The 27,763-nt window shown below is 45.7% G+C and overlaps 1 protein-coding gene across 3 annotated transcripts in view; it reads left to right on the plus strand.

The window, feature by feature from the left end:
* The window catches only part of COL28A1 (collagen type XXVIII alpha 1 chain), a 1,696,952-nt gene that overhangs the window by 1,560,768 nt on the left and 108,421 nt on the right, over nt 1-27,763 (plus strand). The window contains exon 36 of one of the 3 annotated variants that reach the window (XM_069648529.1): nt 360-939. The exons of the other annotated variants lie outside the window; for them this stretch is intronic. The gene's annotated coding sequence lies outside the window, so the exon portion shown is untranslated. Of the gene's footprint in view, nt 1-359; nt 940-27,763 lie in introns of those variants that run through there. 3 annotated transcript variants of the gene reach the window in all.

The raw sequence follows: 27,763 nt of genomic DNA on the forward strand, positions 1-27,763 counted from the left end.
TGTTTGAGCCTGCCTCTATCTACCTTTACCAGTGATGTTGCAAATGGTAAGGAAGAAGTGCAAAGCATTCCATCCCAATCAATTCTTTACTTAATAAACAGCCTCTAATTTCCTTCCTCACTACAAAACTCAAATGGTGTTGCCCAAGTGAAATTGAAATGGTCTTGAACTTGCATCCTGGGAGAAAAGGTTTCACATGTTTATAACCTTGACCTCTGGCAAAACAATATAGAGATATATTGTTGAGTGTTCCAGAAAGTGGATCATCATTTGGTGTCTTAAAAAGCCTGTGAGAGGCTAAAGTAGGGGGGGGGGTTCTGGACCCTTTCTTATATCTCTATATTGTTTTTTACCCATAGGGAGACCTGCTTTACCTGGCCCCAGGAGAAGGCTGCTACCTCCTTACAGCCGAAACGTCCTTTGTCATCGTGCCCGGATCCCACAATTTCTCCCAACGATGACTTGAACCATTATTACCACCTTTATGTTGACGTCGCCTTTCAGCAGACCATATTTTTAGGTTTCTTTAACCTATGAGCCTGGTGTTGTGCAAATATTGTATATTACTGTGATAATACACTGTCCAACTGGAAAATATGATGTAATATTGCAACACTGGATACAGGAAACACTACACAGCACCAGTACAGCTGTGTGCAGTCAACACACTGTAACCAACTTGTTGAATCTTGAATCTTAAGTATATTTTCAAATAAGTCACTTTAGAATACTGGACAGCACGGACAAAAACAGTCCATATCTAGTGACAACCTGCCACCACTGTAAATGGAATGTCTTTGTAATATGCACTAAATATTTACAATATATGTTGTTCCATTTACACTATTCACTAAACTGGTGACTAGGTTTATGTTCAATTTACCTATTTTTCTATGTATAATTTTGAGTTTCCTACACCGAATTTCCAATGAGTTTACATGTGGCCTAATCAATAAAGGACACTACAACTGTTTTTCCAGTTTATGGATTTGAACTTTCCTCCAATATTGCATACTGTGGTAGATGCATTAACACTAATTTGGAGAAGTGTCAGAATTGCAACTACAAAAATCAAGTGTAGTCTAAATGTTTGAGTACAGGACCACCCCTCTGTACAAGATATTTGTTTAGCCGCTCCGTCTTGTCCGAGTACAGGCTATCCCTTTCGTTACACAGATAACACAAAAAGCACTCCAGCTCACTGAGAAGGTTCAAGGATTTATATTCAATCGTCAAGGACCCTAGGGGTGCCCCTCCCCAATCTGAAACAACTTCCTCCCTAGCCCAGACGTCCTGCACTCAGGTTAGTAAATAGCAGTTGTTTCTCCCACAGAATGCTAATCGCTAAATAAGCTGAAATGTTGAACTACACTCATTCAGGGACTTCCTAACTTTCCCTATTCTACCCAGTTCTTAGTGATCTAGTCTAGAGTGATAGGGATGTGTGCCTTATAGCCACCATCTTAGGTACATACTCACTCACTCCTCTCCATCGACTGCCCTCTAGCTTCTCTTCGCTTTGCACTCCACCCCCTGCTTGCTCTCTTCCCTCCTACGTCCTATCACTCTTGCATCTCTCACTTGCCTACACTCTTTGTTGTTGCCTCCAGCTCTTCAATTTTAATCTTCCCTCACATTCTACTACTCCCTCTTGACCTCATTTCCTGGTGGTCTGGGGATTTTACCAGTGTTTCAAGCTCCCTGCTGCTGCTGGGAATCTCTCTATGGCGTCCTTGCTGCCCATCTAATGGTGGCACCACGGCTTACCTCTCTCTCTCTGTCTCTGCTGTCTGCAGACCGGTGGCTCGGGAGGCGCAGGTTGCTGGTGTCCAGGTTGCTGGCGGCTGGTGGTTGGGGCACTGCCACTGGTTCTTGGTTTTCCTCCTTCCAAGATGTTGCTGCAAAAAACAAGAGAGCACTGACCAGTATCTTGTGGCTGAGGTATGGCTTGAGAAAAAGGTGGATTGCAACACTACAAGCTGTCACAATGCGGTGGGGAGCAGGAATTGGGACACTCCCGGCTACCACCATCCCCCTAAGGAGTAGAACTGGCAGTGGATTTCTTCCTGTAGGCTGAGAGGGGTGCCAGGCTCTTCTTGACAAGTTCAAGCTAATGGCATTGTCAAACTTCATTACTCCCGCTCCTACTCTTCCTCAGCACAGTGCTTACTTTAGCGGCAACTGCCTTCAGAACAAGACTCCAATAGCAGCTCTTCTGTTCACAGCCCCGTCCCTTTCTCCTGAATGGTGGTAAATATACATCTACTGTAACGGATTGCCATTTGGCAAAGGTTTAGCCCTGGACTTTTTGATTTTTAGTAAATCAATAAAATGATAAAGATAATTCCATCTCTTGAAGGGTAATCTGCCAATCAGATTCCCCTTTGTTAGCTCCATGCCAAAAGCATAGTGTGCACCTGTGCCCTGCTGCATCTGTAGCCTGTTATGCAGCGCCTGCCTGCCATTGGCACATCGCAGGGTCAGAGGTCACAATTGCATAGTTGACAGCTGCAGTGACAGCCAAGCCCTGCCGCACAGGTGCTGCATTTAAGATATTGACCCTTGTTCCAAACACAACATAACTTTGAGGCTGTTGTTCTGGTGACACATAACACTTTAAATATAAGCTATACATGAGTTGAAGGTATAGTGCCCAACATATCTCAGTTATCCAAGCCACATTAATTTTATATCATACAGTTGTCAATGCTGAGAGCCCAGCTCAGCTGTGAAAGGATTATATGTATTCTTCCCAGACAGACTGACCTTGCTACTGCTAGCAGGTCTGTAGCCTTGAGGATTGCCTATCTTTGTTCCATTGTGAGGGCATGTGACACCATCCCCAGAGAGACAGCCATTCCACAAGAAGGTGTCCTGGGAACAGGAATGAAAGGGCACACCCATTCAAAACAGGTGTATTCTCACACCAGGGTGCAGCATTCCTATTGAGAAGGGAAGAGGTTGGGTTAGTGTAGACAGAGGGAGCTCTTTATAGCAGGACGGATTTACCATCTTGTTTCTCTATATATCTATCTTTCCTGTCCCCTCCACTTCTTTTAGCACAAATCACCTTGGGAGTGATGTCAGAAGGCAAAGTGCACTTTTTCTTAGAAGAGGGATTGGATCCCTAAAATAGGCTAGTATTATTCCAATCACCCCAGGGCTTTTTCCTTTAACAAAGGTATCTGTCAGTCCTTCTGGGAATTCACTCTTGATCAAAAACCTGAAGAAGAATTCATTGGCCTCTATTGTGAGAGTTGATCTCTCCAAAGTGCTGCGCAGGTGAGGTGATGACTGAGTATCCAAGACAGACCTCTGTCCCCTAACCATCCTCTGTGGGGGAACTGCTGTTCTGACAAGACCTGCCGTTCTGACCGCCATAATGGTACCCAGGAACTCACTGTGTTGAGGGACACCTTCAGTTGTGAGCCAGCCTCCCCTGTGTGTGTGTGAGCACGAGAACAATAACTGAAACCTAGCCTGGGGCTCCTCGATTGGGACTCACAGCAACTGAGAGTCAAAACATTCAGGATCCCTGTGTTTTGCAAAGTGAACCAATTTGAAATGTGATTCGAGCTCGTTCAACCGCATCAAACCATCAGGACAATGAGGAGCTGACTTTGGCACTCACTGGCTCTTTGAAATGCTGAACTTCACATTCAAACCTGTTCACCACCCTATTAGCTGAGCGCATCGCTGCCCCTGTTCAAACTTGAACCTCATCATTGCACCCGCCACATACAAAATGCCTATTCGAACCGCCAGCATCATCTTTGGAAATCTTCGACAGGTGACCTGACCTTGGGGGATTCTTAGAACGCCGCACCAGAGTCGCTCGACTCTAACTACACATCCATTCACCAGCCTCTTTGCCGTCAAACCAACTGTTGAACCAACCCTGGTGAACCGCACGATCCATCGCCTTCAAGCTGCATGAACTCCTGTTCGACCTCTGCTCAACATCTTCTCCCTGTCTAGAACAACGTGACTGCTGTACCCAAACCGCTGAACTGCACATTTATACCTGTTCACAATGCACCCTGGTGGCTGAGCACAATGTTGCCTCAGCATGAACTACAACCTCTTTACTGTATCTGCTGCCTATGAACCACCACTGGACTCTTCAGCATCTTTGCTGCCGATCTTCAGCATCAGTCAAAACCAACCCTAGTTGTTCATCAACCCCAACACTTGGCAGCACATGAAACCACTCAAACTGGACTGCGCATCAAGTCTCCAGCCTCTTCATCTATCCGCTATCAAACTTACCCTGGTGGCCTCACGAGCCACAGCCCTGTAGTGAAAAAGGAGAACTCGCACCTCCCTGGGACCAGCCCTTAGTGCAATAAAATCACTCCTAATCACCTTCCCACACAAGTAAGTTTATGCAAAAGCACGATGAACTCAGTCTGGAAGAAAGCCAATCACACAGAATATATGATGCTTGCATTTATTTCTACAGTGTCTAATGAGAACTAAGCAGCATTATACAATAATATGGGAGTGAAATTGCAAGCTGAGTAATACCAATTGTCAGTCACAGATGAATATGCAATTATTTTGTCTTACGCTCCTAGATAATGTAGATGAAGGTACGATCAGATCACACTCGGGACCCTCGCCGCTACAAGTGCCCGGCACCCCTCGAGAGAGGAGGGGAGGACTGGCCAAGCCCCCCACAGTCCTACACCAGAGTGGGATGTGATGCTAGGAGTCTCGGCCCAGATAGTACACGGCTGGTTGTCCAGGCGCTGTTCCTCTTCGTGCGCGCGTTTCACCAACAGCCCAGGATGAGTCCCTCCCTCACTGGCCCAGGTATAGTTCTCTTATTTGGGGATGCACGTCAATCATTATGACGTACCAGCTCTTCGAGAAGCTTCTAGACTCACCCTTCCAAGCAGCAAACATGTTTTCCCCTGGAAAGTTACAACTCAGAAACAGCCAGTCTTGGCTCCCAGGCTCCGTGTATGTTGTTTTGGCATTCCTGTGTTATCAGTGCACCTGACTCGCAGCGCGAAGAAGAGCGAGGCTGTGCAAAGCTGTGCCTGGGTCCCAAGGGCTGCGTAGAGCCTCTTGCAAAAGCTAGATGTTTATGTCTTCAAGAAGGGCCTTCGTAGTTAACCCCTTACAAGTATACGGGCTCACCCAGTTCAAGAGGCCCGGCTGATTTCAGCATTTTCCTCCACGCTTCAAATAAGCTCTAATACACACAAGATAGCTCAGTAGGTTAGTGCAAGTGCAGGTTACTGCAAGCACTTAGAGACTTTTCACGACATTCCACCCCTTTCGAAGTGAGGCCTGAAAATGCTGACTCAGTTCCATGATTTAGGCGCATGTACGGTGTGCTGTAGGCCGATTAAGCATTTTTCTAGTGCAGTCATTCTGGTATAAAGGAAAGACATTCTGCGCAAGAGCCCAATGAAAACAATAAGAATAAATATTAGGGAAATCAGCAGCCACAGCAATGGATGCAACATACTTCTACAGCCTACTTCTTCACCTATCCAACGCCAAGAGGCGCAAGCCAGCCCTTTCTGGTAAGGCCCTGAGGGCAAGGCCAGTAACTGTCCAGAGACTGTCCCGAGCTGACCAGAGCCCAGGGCCATACTCCCTGTTCGTGCTCCTGTGACTGTGAGCTACCTATGATTGACTAAATTCCCTGCCTCTGCACTCTCAACATAACTAGCCACCTGGAACTTACTCTCCCATTCAACACTCAACCTGCACTCCCTTGCCGGCACACTTACTGCGACAACACTAGCTTCAAAAACCTGCGCTCACTTAGACTTTAAATGCTTATTTGCTGACTATGCACAATATGCCCACTTATTTATCACTCTAAGCCTACATTGTAAAAACTGGACTTAGGTGTTCCATTACTATACGGCTAATAATTAATACTTTTGAGTGCTATTCAGTGACAGCCCCCACTACATAACCGGAATCCAGATGCACATCCGACTGCGCACTCTGCATTTTGCTGTACACTTACACCTTGCCTTTCCACATTGCAAATATAAATCAAGGTGATCCATTGAACTGCTGCCTTTCTGGCTCCCATTGCTAAAATTGAATCTAGGTGATCCATTGTGTGTGCTTACTGAACTGCTGCCTTTCTGGCTCCCATTGCTAAAATTGAATCTAGGTGATCCATTGTTTGTGCCTACTGAACTGCTGCCTTTCTGGCTCCCATTGCTAAAATTGAATCTAGGTGATCCATTATTTGTGCTTACTGAACTGCTGCCCTTCTGGCTCTCATTGCAAACAAATACCTATCATGTGCAGTACTTGCTTAGCCCCCATTGTAGTACACTAGGTTTCCATGCATCTTACTGTGTCAGAACTGCTAGTTCGAAGCTGCTACGTATGCTAACTGCCAGCAGTCCCACTGCATAACTCTTAATGAGCTCCACGTACACAATGTATCTCCCACTGCTTTACACTGTTCTACTAAAATCACTTTTATATATTATCAGATTACAACATCCCAATATCACACTCAACTTACTTCCACTAGTGCCAGCGCACAACTTCATTAATCAAATCGATATGATCACTATACCTTGTACTGTACTACCGAGGAACCTCAAACTACGCGCTAGACTCCCAAGGCTCTATGACCCTTTAACCAAATCAGCGCAAAGCAATGTCACTATTAGTCCTCGTAACGCTAGCCATTCCCAGCACCCCCTCCAACTTAACAGCAGACTTTGCCGAGAGCCAATCATCGCCCCGAAAGGTATTCATAAAATTCAGCCATCACTTTTGAAACCAGTACAGCCTGAGACAAAGGGCGCACTTATAAATGCCAGATCTATGGTAGCCCACGCAACAGATATCGCTGGCCTACTACACAATGAAGATTTAGACTTCCTAGCTGTGACCGAATCTTGGCTCCACCCAGGAGCTGGTCCACCAATTATGCTAGCCTTACCAGACGACTATACCCTACTAAGACTTGATCGTACCACCTCTCGAGGTGGAGGTCTTGCCATAATAGCTAAAACTAAACTAACAGTGAAAATCTCTCCTCCCCACAACACAGGTTCATGTGAATCCCTAACTGCTAAGTTAAGCTTAACTAATACGCAGTCTGTATCTATTCTCCATATATACCGACCTCCCGGCCCTTTAGGATCTTTTGAAGAGGACCTTACAAATATCCTATCAAACAATCTCAAGAACTCCTCCCAAAGCATCCTACTGGGAGACTTGAACCTTGGTTTCAGCGACCCTGCAGATGCTAATGCCACTCTAATTAACAACACCTTAGAGGAATTAGGCTTTACCCAGAAGATCACAGCTCCTACCCACATCAAAGGCAGAACTCTTGATTGGTTAGCTGTGCATAATTGCCCAATTTTGGTCTCATCTATAATACCACAGCCCTGGTCTGACCATTACTTGATCACATTCTCCCTAGAAGCTATACCATAGCAATCTGACAGTATAGCTCCAGCTATCCCGACCAGAAACAAAAGAAACATTACTCCTGAAAACCTTATCCCCTTGATCCTACCTACTCTCAATGCCATTCCAGACCACACAGATCCCTCCATTATGGTAGACCTGTATAATAAAGTAATGCTATCTTCCCTTGATGACATGGCACCTATGAATATGCGAAAGAGTAAACCTCGCAAACATATGAATACCTGGTTCTCTCCCCATCTTAAGGCTATCAGACAGGAGAAACGACGCTGCGAAAAAATCTGGAGGTCAGATCCTACAGAAAACAATAAGAAAAACCTGAGCAAACTAGCCTCCCAGTACAAAAAAGAAATTATCTTGGCTAAACAAACTTCCTATAACCTTCGAATTTCTCAAGCCAAATCTAACACTAAAGAGCTTTTTGTAATTCTGAAAGAGGTAGAATCCCCTGTACAGATGCCTGACTTTTGCATTAAGGATAAAAACGGGTGAACAGGTATACAAAATGCTCTAGCTAATAAAATCACCTGCTTGCAAACTAAGATTAGTCTAAAAAAAGACTCCCTTCTCTCCACCTCCAAACCTAGCATCACTAGCTCCTCATTGTTACAATTCAACTTGACGCCTCCTCCTGTGCTGACTCCCCACTTCAACTTCCGTAAAGTATCCACCAAAGAGGTTGAAAATGTTATTCTCACTCTCAAACCTACAAATTGCCATGGGGACCTATGCCCTGCACAATTGATAAAAGATGCAGCTCGTGAACTTGCACCATTTATCACCAAACTAATAAATGCATCCTTCACATTAGGCACCATACCTAATAATCTGAAACAATCTTGGGTCCTCCCACTCCTTAAAAAACATAATCTAGATCCTTCCACCCCCACAAATTACTGTCCCATCACCACAGTGCCGTTCCTACTCAAAATCCTTGATAAGATAGCATACCAACAAATCCAACACTACCTTGAACACTACCACCTTCTAGGAGTCCGACAGTCACGCTTCAGACCCCAGCACGGAACTGAGACTGCACTCATAGATCTTAAGGCACAGATAGATGAGCTGAGAGACGAGGGTAAGACAGCATTACTGTGGCTTCTTGATCTTTCAACTGCATTCGATCTGGTCGACCATGAGATCCTTTGCAATCACTTACAATCAGCAGCCCACTTTTCCCAAGAGGCAACCGACTGGATCCAATCCTTTCTTAACAACCGCACTATGCGAGTCTTTTCCCCACTAGCAGCTGCTGACCCAACGCCTATCACCTGCGGTGTGCCCCAGGGCTCTTGTGTCTCCCCCACCCTGTACAACATTTTTACGAAGCCCCTTTTCGATGATCTAGATGGCCTGGGTATCACCTACACTAATTATGCTGATGATACCCAGATCCTCATCCCGCTGACGGGGGATTATGACAAGGATTTGGCCTTTGTAAATAGAGTGTACCACATCATCCAGGCATGGATGGCCTCACACTGTCTATGCCTGAATGATGACAAAACAGAACTCCTCATTTTAGGCACTACATCCAACCTTAATAAACTAGGCAAAAATTACTCTTCCTTTGTAATTGACAACAACAACATCACCGTAGCCAAGGAGGTCAAAACCCTCGGCTTCTATTTAGACTCCACACTTACCTTCAAAAAACAAGTTAATGCTATGGCATCCACCACATCTTATACATGCAAACTTATTAGAGCAGCCAAACCATTCCTCTCTCCTACTAACTGCATCACCCTAGCCAGAGCTTTGATCCTGTCCAAGCTGGATTATTGTAATGCTCTATATGTAGGCTGCAACAAATACATCACAAACAAAATCCAAATTTTACAAAGTAATGCTTTAAGAGCTGCACTAAGCCTCCCGAAGAAAGCCCACATCTCAGAGACTAGAAGATCTGTCAACTGGCTCTCAACGAAAGACAAAATATTCCTTAAATCTGTCTCTCTGACTCACAAATGCCTCCACCAAGCTGCCCCTCAATACTTGATAACAAGATTCACTAGACCAGCATCCTGCCGCCCTTCCAGAATTGTCAACTCTAACCTCCGTCTGGTGCCAAGATTCAAACACACTATGTCGGGAGGGAATAGCTTTCCTGTCAAAGCAGCACAATTCTGGAACTCCCTACCACCAACCATCAGGGAAGACCTTCCCTACCCTCAATTCAGATCTAATACCATCCTCTGGCTCAAGGCATATGACACCTAACGCTCTTCCTTGCCGCGCTATATTTAACTACTGTAAATTGTGTTTAACTATGTACATCTACTGATCCTCTATGTTTAGACATATCATATAACCTGTAAATATTATATATTTCCTGTAATTATAATTTGAGGTATCGGCTTTCATTGTTCTTGATGTTTTCCAGCAATGTAACCTCAGTTGGACTCCATCTATTGTGCTCCCTGTAACTTAAGCTTTACAATCCTCTTGTTGCTTTTGCGCCCTGCTACCCTTGGGTTAGGCGTGCACTACAAATAATAAACAAACAAACAAACAAGCATTATATTAAGCAGCTTAGTGGAAGAGGGAGACCATCCAATGAATACATCCCACCAGTGGTGAGTAGTAACCGATTGCAGATGGTCAGCAGTTTTGATTAATTGGTTCCTGTCTATCATCAACTTGCACACTGCAGAGATAACTGAGGTAGCTAGCGTCTGGAAATCTTTCCAAGCAGTTTGGGCAAATTGTCTAAAAGCTTGAAGCCTGGCAGTAATCACTCCATAGGGTAGAGTCCAGTTAAGCAGATGCGTGAGCTCGGCATGCAGAGTAGTGTGAGACCACTGGGTTAATGAATATAAGGTGTGAGTAAAAATGTCTAAGATAGTCACAACCTGATCTACGCAAAATACTTGAGGATTCCCTAATAACCTATAATTGTTAATAAGCAAGGAATGATTAGCAAGTACGCAGGCTTTATGCTTATCTATCTGGAAAATGTCAGTCCCATTAATGTGGCATTGCATCCAGGTGCACTCCCCTGCTACGAGATGCATGCATGGGTCCGGAATCCTTCCAGTTTGGGGACACAACCACCCCTGATCCCAGGGCATGCAGGCGTGACTGTGGATGGTGTAGCTTTGGCTGTCTAACCATTCCCCTTGTATCTGCGGAACCCACCAGGAACCATTGATTTTCATAGGCAATACTATAAAAGGACACCATATTTCTAAAGCATAAGCGGTTCTACTAACTTGCATTAAAGCATGGCGTGTGTTATTCATGCAATCAAAAGCAAGCGGTTTAATCCATATGGTTGCTGGTAACTGTAGCTCTGTGTGCCAGTGGGTTGAGGATAGTCGCCCCCATTCGGAGCGGAAAGCCGACACCTGCTGATTTAACAAAGCTTGCCATAAAATGCATCGTGTGTCTTGTTGACCTGCCCTATGGCAGAACAAATTTCTTCACAGCTAAAATTCTGCCATCTCCAGTGGTTGCCAATACTTGTAGCAGTGTTGCACAGGGTAGGGCTTATCAATGGGCCCCACTGGGCCAGAGGTTATATAGCGGCGCTGGCATCAGAACCCATAGTGGCTAACTAATTACACACAGTTTCTATGTCAAAAGCATTTAAAGCTCCCGTTCCCACCCCCGCTGCTCCCACAATTAATTAATCTAACCCCCTAGCTACGTGCAATTTGGCGATGGGCCATAGAAATTGACTCCATTTGTAGCAGCTTGGTAGTACTAAGGAAACATTGCCTCGTGATAGATATATGTCTAAGAGTACCTCTGTAATGATAGAAGTGTGCATTAAGTGTTTGCAATTTAAATGTTGTCTTACTACTGGAAAATCTAGCATGTTTACAGTTTCTACTTTGTGTGACTTGAAGAATACCATTCTCCAAGTGGGATGCCTGCCATATACAATATTAGTTTTAGATACAAACACCATACTACCATCCGGTAGTGGCTGTTGTACAATTTTATGAAATGCATTTAGTCAAGTTATAGTCCAAAAAATCTTGGCGAGCACACTCGCTGCAGTTCTTGGGGCAGAAGAAACATGAAACATCAAAATAATTATTGGATCCATTCACTGTAATGTTTGGGCCTAAGATTTCATAAGCACCAGTCATATGAGTCAGTGACAAAAGGTGTCCAACAATATGCCAAGCTGTTCGTGCTCCTGTGACTGTGAGCTACCTATGATTGACTAAATTCCCTGCCTCTGCACTCTCAACATAACTAGCCACCTGGAACTTACTCTCCCATTCAACACTCAACCTGCACTCCCTTGCCGGCCCACTTACTGCGACAACACTAGCTTCAAAAACCTGCGCTCACTTAGACTTTAAATGCTTATTTGCTGACTATGCACAATATGCCCACTTATTTATCACTCTAAGCCTACATTGTAAAAACTGGACTTAGGTGTTCCATTAATATACGGCTAATACTTTAATACTTCTGAATGCTATTCAGTGACAGCCCCCACTACATAACCGGAATCCAGATGCACATCCGACTGCGCACTCTGCATTTTGCTGTACACTTACACCTTGCCTTTCCGCATTGCAAATATAAATCAAGGTGATCCATTGAACTGCTGCCTTTCTGGCTCCTATTGCTAAAATTGAATCTAGGTGATCCATTGTTTGTGCCTACTGAACTGCTGCCTTTCCAGCTCCCATTGCTAAAATTGAATCTAGGTGATCCATTGTTTGTGCCTACTGAACTGCTGCCTTTCTGGCTCCCATTGCTAAAATTGAATCTAGGTGATCCATTGTTTGTGCTTACTGAATTGCTGCCCTTCTGGCTCTCATTGCAAACATATACCTATCATGTGCAGTACTTGCTTAGCCCCCATTGTATTACACTAGGTTTCCATGCATCTTACTGTGTCAGAACTGCTAGTTCGAAGCTGCTACGTATGCTAACTGCCAGCAGTCCCACTGCATAACTCCTAATTAGCTCCACGTACACAATGTATCTCCCACTGCTTTTCACTGTTCTACTAAGATCACTTTTATACATTATCAGATTACAGCATCCCAATATCACACTCAACTTACTTCCACTAGTGCCAGCGCACAACTTCCTTAAACAAATCGACATGATCACTATACCTTGTACTGTACTACCGAGGAACCTCAAACTACGCGCTAGACTCCCAAGGCTCTATGACCCTTTAACCAAATCAGCGCAAATCAATGCCACTATTAGTCCTCGTAACGCTAGCCATTCCCAGCACCCCCTCCAACTTAACAGCAGACTTTTCCGAGAGCCAATCATCGCCCCGAAATGTATTCATAAAATTCAGCCATCACTTTTGAAACCAGTACAGCCTGAGACAAAGAGACTTGAACCTTGGTTTCAGCGACCCTGCAGATGCTAATGCCACTCTAATTAACAACACCTTAGAGGAATTAGGCTTTACCCAGAAGATCACAGCTCCTACCCACATCAAAGGCAGAACTCTTGATTGGTTAGCTGTGCATAATTGCCCAATTTTGGTCTCATCTATAATACCACAGCCCTGGTCTGACCATTACTTGATCACATTCTCCCTAGAAGCTATACCATAGCAATCTGACAGTATAGCTCCAGCTATCCCGACCAGAAACAAAAGAAACATTACTCCTGAAAACCTTATCCCCTTGATCCTACCAACTCTCAATGCCATTCCAGACCACACAGATCCCTCCATTATGGTAGACCTGTATAATAAAGTAATGCTATCTTCCCTTGATGACATGGCACCTATGAAGATGCGAAAGAGTAAACCTCGCAAACATATGAATACCTGGTTCTCTCCCCATCTTAAGGCTATCAGACAGGAGAAACGACGCTGCGAAAAAATCTGGAGGTCAGATCCTACAGAAAACAATAAGAAAAACCTGAGCAAACTAGCCTCCCAGTACAAAAAAGAAATTATCTTGGCTAAACAAACTTCCTATAACCTTCGAATTTCTCAAGCCAAAACTAACACTAAAGAGCTTTTTGTAATTCTGAAAGAGGTAGAATCCCCTGTACAGACGCCTGACCTTTGCATTAAGGATAAAAACGGGTGCACAGGTATACAAAATGCTCTAGCTAATAAAATCACCTGCTTGCAAACTAAGATTAGTCTAAAAAAAGACTCCCTTCTCTCCACCTCCAAACCTAGCATCACTAGCTCCTCATTGTTACAATTCAACTTGACGCCTCCTCCTGTGCTGACTCCCCACTTCAACTTCCGTAAAGTATCCACCAAAGAGGTTGAAAATGTTATTCTCACTCTCAAACCTACGAATTGCCATGGGGACCTATGCCCTGCACAATTGATAAAAGATGCAGCTCGTGAACTTGCACCATTTATCACCAAACTAATAAATGCATCCTTCACATTAGGCACCATACCTAATAATCTGAAACAATCTTGGGTCCTCCCACTCCTTAAAAAACCTAATCTAGATCCTTCCACCCCCACAAATTACTGTCCCATCACCACAGTGCCGTTCCTACTCAAAATCCTTGATAAAATAGCATACCAACAAATCCAACACTACCTTGAACACTACCACCTTCTAGGAGTCCGACAGTCAGGCTTCAGACCCCAGCACGGAACTGAGACTGCACTCATAGATCTTAAGGCACAGATAGATGAGCTGAGAGACGAGGGTAAGACAGCATTACTGTGGCTTCTTGATCTTTCAGCTGCATTCGATCTGGTCGACCATGAGATCCTTTGCAATCACTTACAATCGGCAGCCCACTTTTCCCAAGAGGCAACCGACTGGATCCAATCCTTTCTTAACAACCGCACTATGCGAGTCTTTTCCCCACTAGCAACTGCTGACCCAACGCCTATCACCTGCGGTGTGCCTCAGGGCTCTTGTGTCTCCCCCACCCTGTACAACATTTTTACAAAGCCCCTTTTCGATGATCTAGATGGCCTGGGTATCACCTACACTAATTATGCTGATGATACCCAGATCCTCATCCCGCTGACGGGGGATTATGACAAGGATTTGGCCTTTGTAAATAGAGTGCACCACATCATCCAGGCATGGATGGCCTCACACTGTCTATGCCTGAATGATGACAAAACAGAACTCCTCATCTTAGGCACTACATCCAACCTTAATAAACTAGGCAAAATGACTCTTCCTTTGTAATTGACAACAACAACATCACCGTAGCCAAGGACGTCAAAACCCTCGGCTTCTATTTAGACTCCACACTTACCTTCATAAAAACAAGTTAATGCTATGGCATCCACCACATCTTATACATGCAAACTTATTAGAGCAGTCAAACCATTCCTCTCTCCTACTAACTGCATCACCCTAGCCAGAGCTTTGATCCTGTCCAAGCTGGATTATTGTAATGCTCTATATGTAGGCTGCAACAAATACATCACAAACAAAATCCAAATTTTACAAAGTAATGCTTTAAGAGCTGCACTAAGCCTCCCGAAGAAAGCCCACATCTCAGAGACTAGAAGATCTGTCAACTGGCTCTCAACGAAAGACAAAATATTCCTTAAATCTGTCTCTCTGACTCACAAATGCCTCCACCAAGCTGCCCCTCAATACTTGATAACAAGATTCACTAGACCAGCATCCTGCCGCCCTTCCAGAATTGTCAACTCTAACCTCTGTCTGGTGCCAAGATTCAAACACACTATGTCGGGAGGGAATAGATTTCCTGTCAAAGCAGCACAATTCTGGAACTCCCTACCACCATCCATCAGGGAAGACCTTCCCTACCCTCAATTCAGATCTTATACCATGCTCTGGCTCAAGGAACATGACACCTAACGCTCTTCCTTGCCGCGCTATACTTAACTACTGTAAATTGTGTTTAACTATGTACATCTACTGATCCTCTATGTTTAGACACATCATATAACCTGTAAATATTATATATTTCCTGTAATTATAATTTGAGGTATCGGCTTTCATTGTTCTTGATGTTTTCCAGCAATGTAACCTCAGTTGGACTCCATCTATTGTGCTCCCTGTAACTTAAGCTTTACAATCCTCTTGTTGCTTTTGCGCCCTGCTACCCTTGGGTTAGGCGCGCACTACAAATAATAAACAAACAAACAAACAAGCATTATATTAAGCAGCTTAGTGGAAGAGGGAGACCATCCAATGAATACATCCCACCAGTGGTGAGTAGTAACCGATTGCAGATGGTCAGCAGTTTTGATTAATTGGTTCCTGTCTATCATCAGCTTGCACTCTGCAGAGATAACTGAGGTAGCTAGCGTCTGGAAATCTTTCCAAGCAGTTTGGGCAAATTTTCTAATAGCTTGAAGCCTGGCAGTAATCACTCCATAGGGTAGAGTCCAGTTAAGCAGATGCGTGAGCTCGGCATGCAGAGTAGTGTGAGACCACTGGGTTAATGAATATAAGGTGTGAGTAACAATGTCTAAGATAGTCACAACCTGATCTACGCAAAATACTTGAGGATTCCCTAATAACCTATAATTGTTAATAAGCAAGGAATGATTAGCAACTACGCAGGCTTTATGCTTATCTATCTGGAAAATGTCAGTCCCATTAATGTGGTATTGCATCCAGGTGCACTCCCCTGCTACGGGATGCATGCATGGGTCCGGAATCCTTCCAGTTTGGGGACACAACCACCCCTGATCCCAGGGCATGCAGGCGTGACTGTGGATGGTGTAGCTTTGGCTGTCTAACCATTCCCCTCGTATCTGCGGAACCCACCGGGAACCATTGATTTTCATAGGCAATACTATAAAAGGACACCATATTTCTGAAGCATAAGCGGTTCTACTAACTTGCATTAAAGCATGGCGTGTGTTATTCATGCAATCAAAAGCAAGCGGTTTAATCCATATGGTTGCTGGTAACTGTAGCTCTGTGTGCCAGTGGGTTGAGGATAGTCGCCCCCATTCGGAGCGGAAAGCCGACACCTGCTGATTTAACAAAGCTTGCCATAAAATGCATCGTTTGTCTTGTTGACCTGCCCTATGGCAGAACAAATTTCTTCACAGCTAAAATTCTGCCATCTCCAGTGGTTGCCAATACTTGTAGCAGTGTTGCACAGGGTAGGGCTTATCAATGGGCCCCACTGGGCCAGAGGTTATATAGCGGCGCTGGCATCAGAACCCATAGTGGCTAACTAATTACACACAGTTTCTATGTCAAAAGCATTTAAAGCTCCCGTTCCCACACCCGCTGCTCCCACAATTAATTAATCTAAACCCCTAGCTACGTGCAATTTGGCGATGGGCCATAGAAATTGACTCCATTTGTAGCAGCTTGGTAGTACTAAGGAAACATTGCCTCGTGATAAATATATGTCTAAGTGTACCTCTGTAATGATAGAAGTGTGCATTACGTGTTTGCAATTTAAATGTTGTCTTACTACTGGAAAATCTAGCATGTTTACAGTTTCTACTTTGTGTGACTTGAAGAATACCATTCTCCAAGTGGAATGACTGCCATAAACAATATTAGTTTTAGATACAAACACCATACTACCATCCGGTAGTGGCTGTTGTACAATTTTATGAAATGCATTTAGTCAAGTAATAGTCCAAAAAATCTTGGCGAGCACACTCGCTGCAGTTCTTGGGGCAGAAGAAACATGAAACATCAAAATAATTATTGGATCCATTCACTGAAACATTTGGGCCTAAGATTTCATAAGCACCAGTCATATGAGTCAGTGACAAAAGGTGTCCAACAATATGCCAAGCTAGTACTTTTGCAGTTCCATGTGGATACTCATTTGTAGCGCTTTTCTCACAGGTTACGGTGCGGTTGTAGTTATCACGCAGGACTGGAGCATCAGATGTAGTGCATGCGATTCTCAGAGTCCATGTAGCGTCTTGCATCAACCCATTCTTTACAGAGAAAGCGTTTGCTGGGCAGGCCAGGAGCACCCACAGCAAGGTAAGTCCCATCCCCTTCATACTGTTCTTCGTTCGTGGTGTGAGCCTAGTAGCGGAATATAAACAGGCATGTCGGAATTTTGCAAAGGTACAACTTAAGTACTTCCAACACCTTGACTTAACACTTCCCCAGCCTCAGGTTTTTTGTTTGGATGGTGAACCCTCACCTTTTTCCCTGTGCTACCAAAGCCTCCTTCCCCCCTCAGTGTAGTGTCTGAGGATTGCTTACTTTCTACCACTAGGGGAACAACTGCTTGCTCACAAATCAATTGTTCAATTCGGTCATATTTGGTTAATGGTACTGCAGATGCACCAGTGTTGTGTAAGAGTACCGAAACAGTCCAACTCTATAATCAGGATCAATCACACCTCCCAAAATGTCAATGCCTTTTTTCGCGAGGCTGGATCGTGCAGCAATGCGTCCATAAGTGCCAGCCGGCAATTTCATGCCAATTCCCAGCGATATGGATTTGGTTTGCCCCGCTGGTATAACATCATCTTCACAGGTAGATAGATCAAGCCCAATGCTGCCTGCAGTGACTTGCACAGGCAGCTTTGCTTCTTTGTCGGTTTTCCACACAACAAGAGTCTTTGTGGATTACACTTTCTCACTTGTCAGTCTCACAAACGGGGTCTGCCGGGTTCCCAACGGACGATTGTTCAGTTCAAATAGCGCTTGTGCGAGGTGTTTGGACCACCCCTTGAGAGTGTGAGTCTTAGTCAGTTTCTTTATTTGTTGCTTGAGCAGCCCATTGCTGCGCTCCACCAGAGCAGAGGATTCTGGGTACCGGCTGATGTGCAGTGTCCATTTTATGCCTTGTTCTAGTGCCCAGTTCTGCACATTGTGTCCAGCAAAATGGCTGCCTTGGTCTGATTGGATTTCATCCGGAATGCCATAGTGCCTGATGCGGTATTCAATTCCTTCCAAGGTAGCCCGTTGATCTGCATGGGTGACTGGATAAACTAACAGCAGTCCAGAGTATGTGTCTACCATGGTTAACACATAATGCTTTCCATTCTCGGGCGGTAAGGGGCCATTCTAGTCAACTTGCCATATGCTAGCAGCTCTTTCACCTCTTCTCAAAGGGCCTTCAGGTTTCCTCTCCAGGGGGTAGTGCTTCACTTCGCAGCACACAGAACATTGGGAGGCAGCTTGTCTGGCTTGATCCCTGGTAATGGGCAATTGTCTTCTTTTAGCCCATTGATAAGTTCCTGTTTGCCCTAGATGCCCTGAGGTTTGGTGTGCCCAGTCCGCCATTCCTTGCAGTACCTCAGCTTCTTCAGGTGTTGTTACTGGGCGAATCTTTGCCATTTGATTCACTTCATTGTTGAACAGGGCAGCCAGTGAGGTGTCAGGGGGCATGTGTACATCGACATGCCCAATGCAGATTTTGCACCTCTCACCTTTGCACCACAGCTCTTCCCAGATGTCTGGTCCTCCCCAGATTGGAGTGTTCTTGATCTGCCAGCCGTCTCTTCTCCATGCCAGTGCCCAATGTGTCAGGCCTTGATACGTGGCCCAACTGTCTGTATATATGTATGCAGTCTCTGTCTCTTTCACCTGTTGAATCACAGAGGCCACCGCCTGCAGTTCAGCATATTGACTGGATCCTCCCACACCTTCTCTCATCAGCAGTGTTTCTCGGTGGGGCTGGAATGCAACAGCTTGCCAGTGTCTTTGCCCTTTATCATACTTTGCAGTGCCGTCCGTGAACCATGCAGACTTTTGTTCTTCCTCTGTCAATGTATCATAGATGGGTGCGACTTTGAAGGGAGATTCTGGCAGCACCACAGGGGTGCTTGGTTCAGGCATCGCTTCCAAGTTCACTGCCTCCAGCATTTTTTCTTGCAGTCTGGAAACCCCTGTGCGTCCAGCTTTCGCATGTTGCTGTAAATACCATTTCCATTTGACATGAGTGGCGTCTTACGCTTTGCCACTTTTTCCGCTTGCAGCAGTGTCGCGCACCCAGCCCATGATCAGGAATTCTGTGCAAATTGTCACTGGTTGCTCGCTTGTGATTCTTTCAGTCTCGACTAGAGCCCAGTACACTGCAGCAACTTGTTTCTCAATCGGAGTGTATCTTGTCATAGGACATGTAAGCTTTCTTGACCAGAACCCTTGCAGCACTCTTTTCTGTCCTTGCTTTTGCCACAAGCTCCACACAGCAACATCATTGTAGCCAGAAATTTCCAGTTGAAAAGGTTCAGTTTTTGTCATGGGGCCCAGCATGATGTAATTCTGCAAAGCGTCCTTAGCCTGCTTAAAGACAGACTGTTGCTCTAGGCCCCATGTAGAATCATGTTTCTTTCTGGTGACTTTGTAGATGGGTTTCAGTATCAGGCTTAAATGAGGTATGTGATTTCTCCAAAAGCCCATTAACCCAGTGAACCTTTGTGCCTCTTTTTTATCTGCTGGTGGAGCCATCTGCTGAACCATGTCAATTACCGGGTCCAGAATTTTCTTAACTGACCCAGACCAGATTGCACCTAAGAATTTCACCTCTTGAGCAGGCCCCTGTACCTTTTTGGGATTTATGCCCCCCCCCCCGCGGTTTTGCATGTGTGTAATCAATTTTTCAGCAGCTCTTTCTACATGTTATTTCACAGCACTGGTTAGCATGATATCATTAATGTAATGAGCAACATACACCTCATCCAACTGCACCACCTTTAAGTCTCTGGCAATCAATCCATGACACAGAGTGGGACTATGCAAATACGCCTGGGCCAATTTAGTAAAGGTAAATTGTCTCCCCAAGTGATAGCAAATTGGTCTTGTGATTCAGTGTCAATATTAATGGAGAAAAATGCATTGGCCAGGTCAAGGAGCACATGCCATTAACCCACTTCCCTCGTAAGGTTTTCAATCAGAGTAATGATGTCTGGCACCGCCACAACTAAGGGCGGCACCTTCTTATTCAAAACGCGGTAATCAATTGTCAGACACCATGCCCTATCTGGGCGGCGGACAGGCCAGATCGGCGAGTTGAATGGACTGACTGCCAGCCTCATTATGCCAGCTTTCACCAAGGACTCAATAGTTTCACTGATCTCTTTGTGCCCTCCTTGCAACCTGTACTGTTTCACGCACACTGGCTCAGCAGGGGGAGGTAAATGCAAGGGGGACCATTTTGTCATGAACCATGGACATAGCCCCTTCTGGTCTTCCTGGTCCTGGTCCTGGTCCAGACGGAGAGTGTGCTCCTTGATACTTCCAATATGGCCGTGACCAGTCCCGTGTTCGGTACTTGCCTGTACGTCGGACACGGCACGTTCTATAAATGGGCCACGCCCCAGTGCCTACGCGCGTCTCAACGCTATCTCTAGGTAGTGTCTCGACGTGTGTGTGCTGCTCGGCGTTACCCTTCCAAGTTCCTGGCCAACTCCCTTATTCTTTCTTCCCTTTTCTCCTGTTTCCAGTATCTCTTACCTTTCTTCGATCCTCTTCCTGGACGTCCTGGAATACGCGACTTCCTGGAACTTTGAATGCTCGCGCTGGAGTCAGACTCGACTCGCGCGCACTTATACAAGTCCCGGTCCGGCCTGGAGAAGGAGTCCTCCGCGGAATGCCACAAGAAGAGAACTCAGGTGAGCCGGGGGGAAACCTTTGATAGATTGAGACGCCAAACGATCAACACTGATACCGCTATGGAGAAAGCGGTCCAGGACCTCATGCGCGGCATGCAGGAGCTAACAACCGAGGTACAGAACTTAAAGGCAGAAAACGCAGCCTTGAAACAATTAGTGCTGTCACGTGACTCTGCCAATAAGGAAAGCGTGATACTGGGTGGAGTGGTAGACAAATACGATGGCTCGCCAAAATCCTTACGTGGATTTCTGGATTCCTGCTTGGTGCATTTTACATTCAAGCCCTATTATTTTTCAACTTCCAGGGCCAAGGTGGGCTTCATAATCTCCCACCTTACAAGGAATGCGTTATCTTGGGCCACTCCCCTAGTGAACTCTGGAGACGTCCTCCTGGATGATTATGATGCATTTATCCAGGCGCTCAAGTCTATGTTTGACCGCCCGAACAAGTGTTCAGCGCCCAGGAACGCCTACTTGATTTTCGGCAAGGATCCCAGGATATGCTAACGTTCGTTACCAGATTCAAACAGCTGGTAAAGGAGGCTGATTGGGGCCCTGAAGCGAGTTTCACCTTATTTCGCAGGGGTCTAAATGACGATATCAAGGATGAATTAGCCAGAGTGGCTCGCCCCAGTTCGTTTCAGGCTTTGGTAGATCTAGCCTTACAAATAGACTTTCGTATCCAGGAAAGAAGGGCTGAAAGGAAAAAGGCTAAGACTGCCTTTCAACGAATCCCTCCGGAGTCGACTGTGAAATCCGATCCTGTCTCAACCCCTGATAACGACTCCGAACCAATGCAAATAGGTGCCTTTCGTGGGCCAATTACTCCACAAGAAAGGATGAGAAGAATTCACACCGGCCTGTGTATGTAGTGTGCCTCAGACAAGCATCTCGTTAGAGAATGTCCTTTAGCCCCTCCATGGCGTTCGGGAAACGCCAGCTCCCGGTCCTAGATGGAGCGAGGTTTCGGGAGAAAGATGTCTGCTCCACATCAATCACATCCTTGAACTCTCCTGGACAGAATAACCTGGTGGTGCTACAGGCCTTTCTACCGCCCTCCAAGCACAAGACCTATCCCATACTGGCCCTGGTGGACTGTGGAGCTATGGGAATTTTCATTGATCAAGACTGGGTTATCAGACATAAAATACCATATGAGTCACGGAACATTAAACAGCCGGTAGAAGCAATTGAGGGGAGACCTCTCTCTTCAGGACCCATAACCCTACAGACAAAAGAGGTCCGTCTCTCCATAAACCACCACCAAGAGCAGATTACATTCAACATCATCAAATCAGCCCATTACCCTATGGTTCTGGGTATGCCCCGGCTTCAAAGACATAATCCGTACATTAATTGGACAGCAGGGTCATTGTTTCTGGGCTCTGAGTTTTGTATGTCCCACTGTTTATCCCTGGATCTCTCATTAACACCAGCTATTGAACATTCAGGAGAGCAAAAAACCTCACTCATGGTTTCCAACATTGTACAAGTCCCAGAGGTCTACCAAGGATATACTGATGTCTTTTCGACTGCCATAGTCCAGGCTTTACCCCCTCACAGACCCGAAGATTGTGCCATTGAGACAGATCCCTCGGCAGTAATTCCCTTTGGCAGAATGTTTATCCTTTCAGAACCTGAGAAAAAGGCCCTCCGAGAATACCTGGACATCAATTTGGAAAATGGCACCATAAGACCCTCAAAATCTCCAGTGGGTGCCTCATTGTTCTTCGTTCCTAAGAAGGATTCCAAGGAACTCAGATACTGCCTCGACTACCGTGGTCTAAATCAATGTACCCTCAAAGATCGGTACCCTCTGCCTCTGATTTCAGATATCCTGGAAGCTGTCAGAGGCGCCGTAATATTCACGAAGTTGGACCTCCGGGGTGCCTATCACTTAATCCGTATCCGGGAAGGGGACGAATCGAAGACCGCCTTTAGAACGCCCTTTGGTCACTTTGAATATCTAGTCATGCCCTTTCGATTAGCTAATGCCCCTGCAGTTTTTCAACGTTTCATGGATAGGGTGTTTTCTGACATGCTTTTTCTCTTTGTCATTGTCTATCTAGACAACATTTTGATTTATTCCAAGGATCCCTTGAAACATGAAGAACATGTCATGGCGGTACTACAATGGCTCCGTGAAAACAAGCTCTTGGTCAAACCTGAGAAATGTCTTTTTAACGTGACTTCAGTTCATTACCTTGGATTCATCCTCAGCCCAGAAGGAGTTGGAATGGACCCTTCAAAGGTAAAGGCCATACTGGCCTGGCCTGCTCCTACATCGGTGAAACAGGTTCAGTCTTTCTTTGGATTTGCTAACTTTTATCGAAAGTTCATTCCTACCTTTTCTGAGCTCGTCCAACCGATCGTTGCTCTGCTGAAGAAGGATGTTCCCTTCATCTGGTCTTCCTCGCAAGAGAAGGCTTTTCAACGCTTGAAGACAAGTTTCACGCAAGCCCCCGTCCTGGCTCAGCCTGACTTAGATCGCCCTTTCATAGTGGAAACGGATGCCTCCAACCATGCCATAGGAGCAGTCTTGAAACAGGTGCTTGAGGACAAGATGGACCACCCAGTGGCTTACCTCTCTAGAACCCTAACAACCAGCGAAAACCACTTCTCCGTCCTGGAAAGGAGCTGTTGGCAATCCGCCAAGCCTTCACAGAATGGCGACATTTACTCCTGGGTGCTAGATATCCAGTCCAGGTCCGTACGGACCATCGAAATCTACAAATTCTCCAATCTGTGGAGTGCAGGAACAGTCGTCAGGCGCGTTGGGCCTACTTCTTCGCCCAGTACCAATTCCAAATCACTCATGTTCCTGGATCACAAAACGTGATTGCGGATGTGTTGTCCCGACGCCCTGACTATTTAACCACTGAACTTAGGACCTATCCTACAATGTTTCCCAACACAATCTTTATAGCTCAAGTGATCAACCTCTTGGAAGAGATTCGAGCCAAAACCCAGTCCTCTGACCTCTGGAAGGACGTCTCTAGGAAGAATCCCTGGAACTTAAGAATCAAGGAAGGATACCTCACCTTAACCGTACCTCAAAGACAGAGCCAGCCCTTCAATCAAAAATGGGGTCTGGTACCTCCCACTTGTCCTTTGCCAAATCAGGGTAACCTTTTGCTCGCACTTTGGGCTTCAACACCTCTTCTTCAGAGGGTGCAGATGGCTTAGTTTTTCCTGATCCCTGTTTTCTCAGTTTCTTCCATTTCTCAAGCAGCACAGGTGTGGGTTTACCGTCTATCTCTTCCCTTGGAATTCCCGCTTTTAGCAGGTCCACCCACATTTGTCTGCGCATGACCTCAATGGTGTCCGTTTTCTCTTTAGAGTTTACATTTTTGCCACGGTTTTTCTCTGAATCATTATTCGCCGCCACTAGGCGCGCTGCTTTGCACACATTCAGCCCTTCTAATTGCCCTAACAGAAGTGCCACTTCACCAATGGCTTTGCCTTGCGCTGGACCCAACAATGAAAGCAATGCTCCCTTCATATGACTCGGAGCATTTCTCAACAAGCGCGCGCATTCCAGCTGTAAACAACTCCATGACAGGCCCTGCAAAATGTGCACTGTACACCCATCTCTCTAAGCTGATCTTTCGCTTCCGTTAGTGACCCCCAAACGCCCCAATTCTCTTCTATATCCATCAGACTCGCATATAGATTCAATAGGGCAGTCTGAAGCCAATTAATCAAGGAATGCGTGCCTTGCTGCCCTAGCGCACCGCGCACTATCTGCCCCAGCATTACATTAGTAGTGAGTGAACCCATCTTTAACAATTCTTCTGGGGTTAAGGAAATGCTATCGGCACCCGTATCCCACAAACATAGATACCACTTCAGAAGTGCTTCACCTGCCTTCTGTCTAAATAACTTCGCAATCTCTAAAAGCTCTGTCTGTGTATAATCGCAGACAATCCTAGTATTCTGAATGTTTCCACCGCCAACTTGTCCTTTTGACTTGTTAGTGATTAACGGCCGCGCTGGATAAACACATTTCATTGGAGCACATTCCAGCTCCTCTTTGTCAGAGCAGTCTAACTCTGCAAGCCTGACTTCAACAGATTCATTCCAGTCAAATGTTTGTTCAGTTTCGCTGTCACTAACTTCACCCGACCATAAATTTGGGTTACAGTTATCTTTCCTGATTAGTGCACGAATCCTTATCTTTGACGGATTGCCCCGCCGCTGTCTGCGCTTGTGCGGGGCTAAACGCACAGCTAAAGAGGCACACCTGTCCTCCATCTGATCGGCCCGCTTACCGGACGATTCAAGGGTCTCTCTCATAATGATTTGTTGCTCCTGGAGCAGGGAAATCTCATTGGTTAATTTGTGAATCTGCATATCATAAGCAATTAATTCTCATGCAACTTCCTGAGCGCCTGAAGGAATAACCAGCCTATGTTTCCTGCTGCTTTTAGCTCCCGTCTGCATTTCCAAAGCGGTAAACTCTCCAAGCACTCACTAATTACTGCCGGGGAAACATTTTCAAGCATGTCCCATGCCCTCGGTGCCGAGTAGCGATGCAAAATGTCTGCCACACCCGACCAGGAATTTGTTGCCGGCCATCCTGGAATGTGACAGAGTGCACTATCTCCCACATTGCATTCATCCTTTGCTTGTTTCTTCCAGAAGGGCATCATGCTCGCAAAACCCTGCTCACAGCGCCAAATGTAGTGAAAAAGGAGAACCCGCACCTCCCTGGGACCAGCCCTTAGTGCAATAAAATCACTCCTAATCACCTTCCCACACAAGTAAGTTTATGCAAAAGCACGATGAACTCAGTCTGGAAGAAAGCCAATCACACAGAATATATGATGCTTGCATTTATTTCTACAGTGTCTAATGAGAACTAAGCAGCATTTTACAATATATGGGAATGAAAGTGCAAGCTGAGTAATACCAATTGTCAGTGACAGATGAATATGCAATTATTTTGACTTACGCTCCTAGATAATGTAGATGAAGGTACGATCGGATCACACCCGGGTCCCTCGCCGCTACAGGTGCCCGGCACCCCTCGAAAGAGGAGAGGAGGACTGGCCAAGCCCCCCACAGTCCTACACCAGAGCAGGGATGTGATGCTAGGAGTCTTGGCCCAAATAGTGCATGGCTGGTCGTCCAGGTGCTGTTCCTCTTCGTGCGCGCTTTTCACCAACAGTTCAGGATGAGTCCCTCCCTCACTGGCCCAGGTATAGTTCTCTTATTAGGGGCTGCACGTCAATCATTATGACGTACCAGCTCTTTGAGAAGCTTCCAGACTCACCCTTCCAGGCAGCAAACATGTTTTCCCCTGGAAAGTTACAACTCAGAAACAGCCAGTCTTGGCTCCCAGGCTCCGTGTACGTTGTTTTGGCATTCCTGTGTTATCAGTGCTCCTGACTCGCAGCGTGAAGAAGAGGAAGGCTGTGCAAAGCTTTGCCTGGCTCCCAAGGGCTGCGTAGAGCCTCTTGCAAAAGCTAGATGTTTATGTCTTCAAGAAGGGCCTTCGCAGTTAACCCCTTACAAGCATACGGGCTCACCCAGTTCGAGAGGCCTGGCTGATTTCAGCATTTTCCTCCACACTTCGAATAAGCTCTAATGCACACAAGATAGCTCAGTAGGTTAGCGCAAGTGAAGGTTACTGCAAGCGTTTAGAGACTTTTCACGACAAGCCCCTTCAACACTTCATTGAACCGGTCCAGTAAGAAATGAGCATCGGGTCACCATCATCTTTGCAGTAGAAACAACTGTCTAACGCACCCCGGTGGCCCTCACAATCTGCACTTATTGAAGCATCGTCTTCTAAACACAGCCAGCTCATGTTTGTCCCTTGCTTGATACCGTTCCCCATCCGGAACAACGCAACCACTGCAGTCATGCTTTGTCAAACTGCACAATAAGCACCAAGAGGCCTGGTTCGATGCAATCATACCGCAAAGAACCATAGAAGGCCTTATTTAGTGATAATCAGTTTGTCCACATTTGGGTGACCTTTAATGTGAATCCACCTACTGAGAGATCTTACAAATGTTTTTTTCCTGTACCTGCTGACCCTAAAATTACAACGAGACTGTCCAACCTTCATGTGGAGGCAATCTTTTTGTCACAATCCCATTATGGGCCCAGCGCGCTCGGGCCCTGGGGAGACGTGTTTTCCCCCAGGATAGAGTAGGGAGGTGGTTGACAGGTATGGTGGGTGGCTGGCTGGCGTAAGCGTGTAAAATGGAGCAAGACCACAATCTACACCAGTGCACCTACCAAGGGAGAGGGAACGCCCGGCACATGCAAAGGAGCACCAAGCACGTGCGAGGAACCAACGCCCCTGGTAGTCTAGCACTGACAGGGGATGGCCCAAGGCTATAAAACGATGCCCCGGACCGCACCCAGTGCTTACTGTTTCTTCTGCTCTTTGCAAGAGCAGTGTCGCTGTAAGTGATTTCAATCTGGCACACACCCAAGTCTCGCCCAGCATGTAGTGCGCAAATGAACCCCTTATTTATTTTTATTTATAAGTTCAATATTCTGAATGATATACCACTCATATCACGCCCTTCTCCTGAGACCACCCCGGTAACACTTAACCAGGAATCAGGCTAGTTTGCAAAGGTAAATATTTATTTATGTATTTAGAATTTAAATCACAATATATTTTAATAGGTAACAACAATCACCAATGGGGTTACAGAACCCTGAATAATATCTTTAATGCACTGGGAATCAGGTAATGAACACAAAAAGAATGCAGCACAGAAAAGAATACTTTTGGGTTAGTTTAAGACAGATAGCACGATGGTTAGAGGTTCCCCCTGCAACACCTTTCGACCCACCAATAGGCAATTTAAATAGATGTGAGGAGAGAGCAGGTACTCTGGAATG

Source organism: Ambystoma mexicanum, chromosome 2q (genome assembly GCF_040938575.1).
Source record: "Ambystoma mexicanum isolate Mex_15411 chromosome 2q, UKY_AmexF1_1, whole genome shotgun sequence".
In the NCBI taxonomy this organism is placed as follows: domain Eukaryota; kingdom Metazoa; phylum Chordata; class Amphibia; order Caudata; family Ambystomatidae; genus Ambystoma; species Ambystoma mexicanum.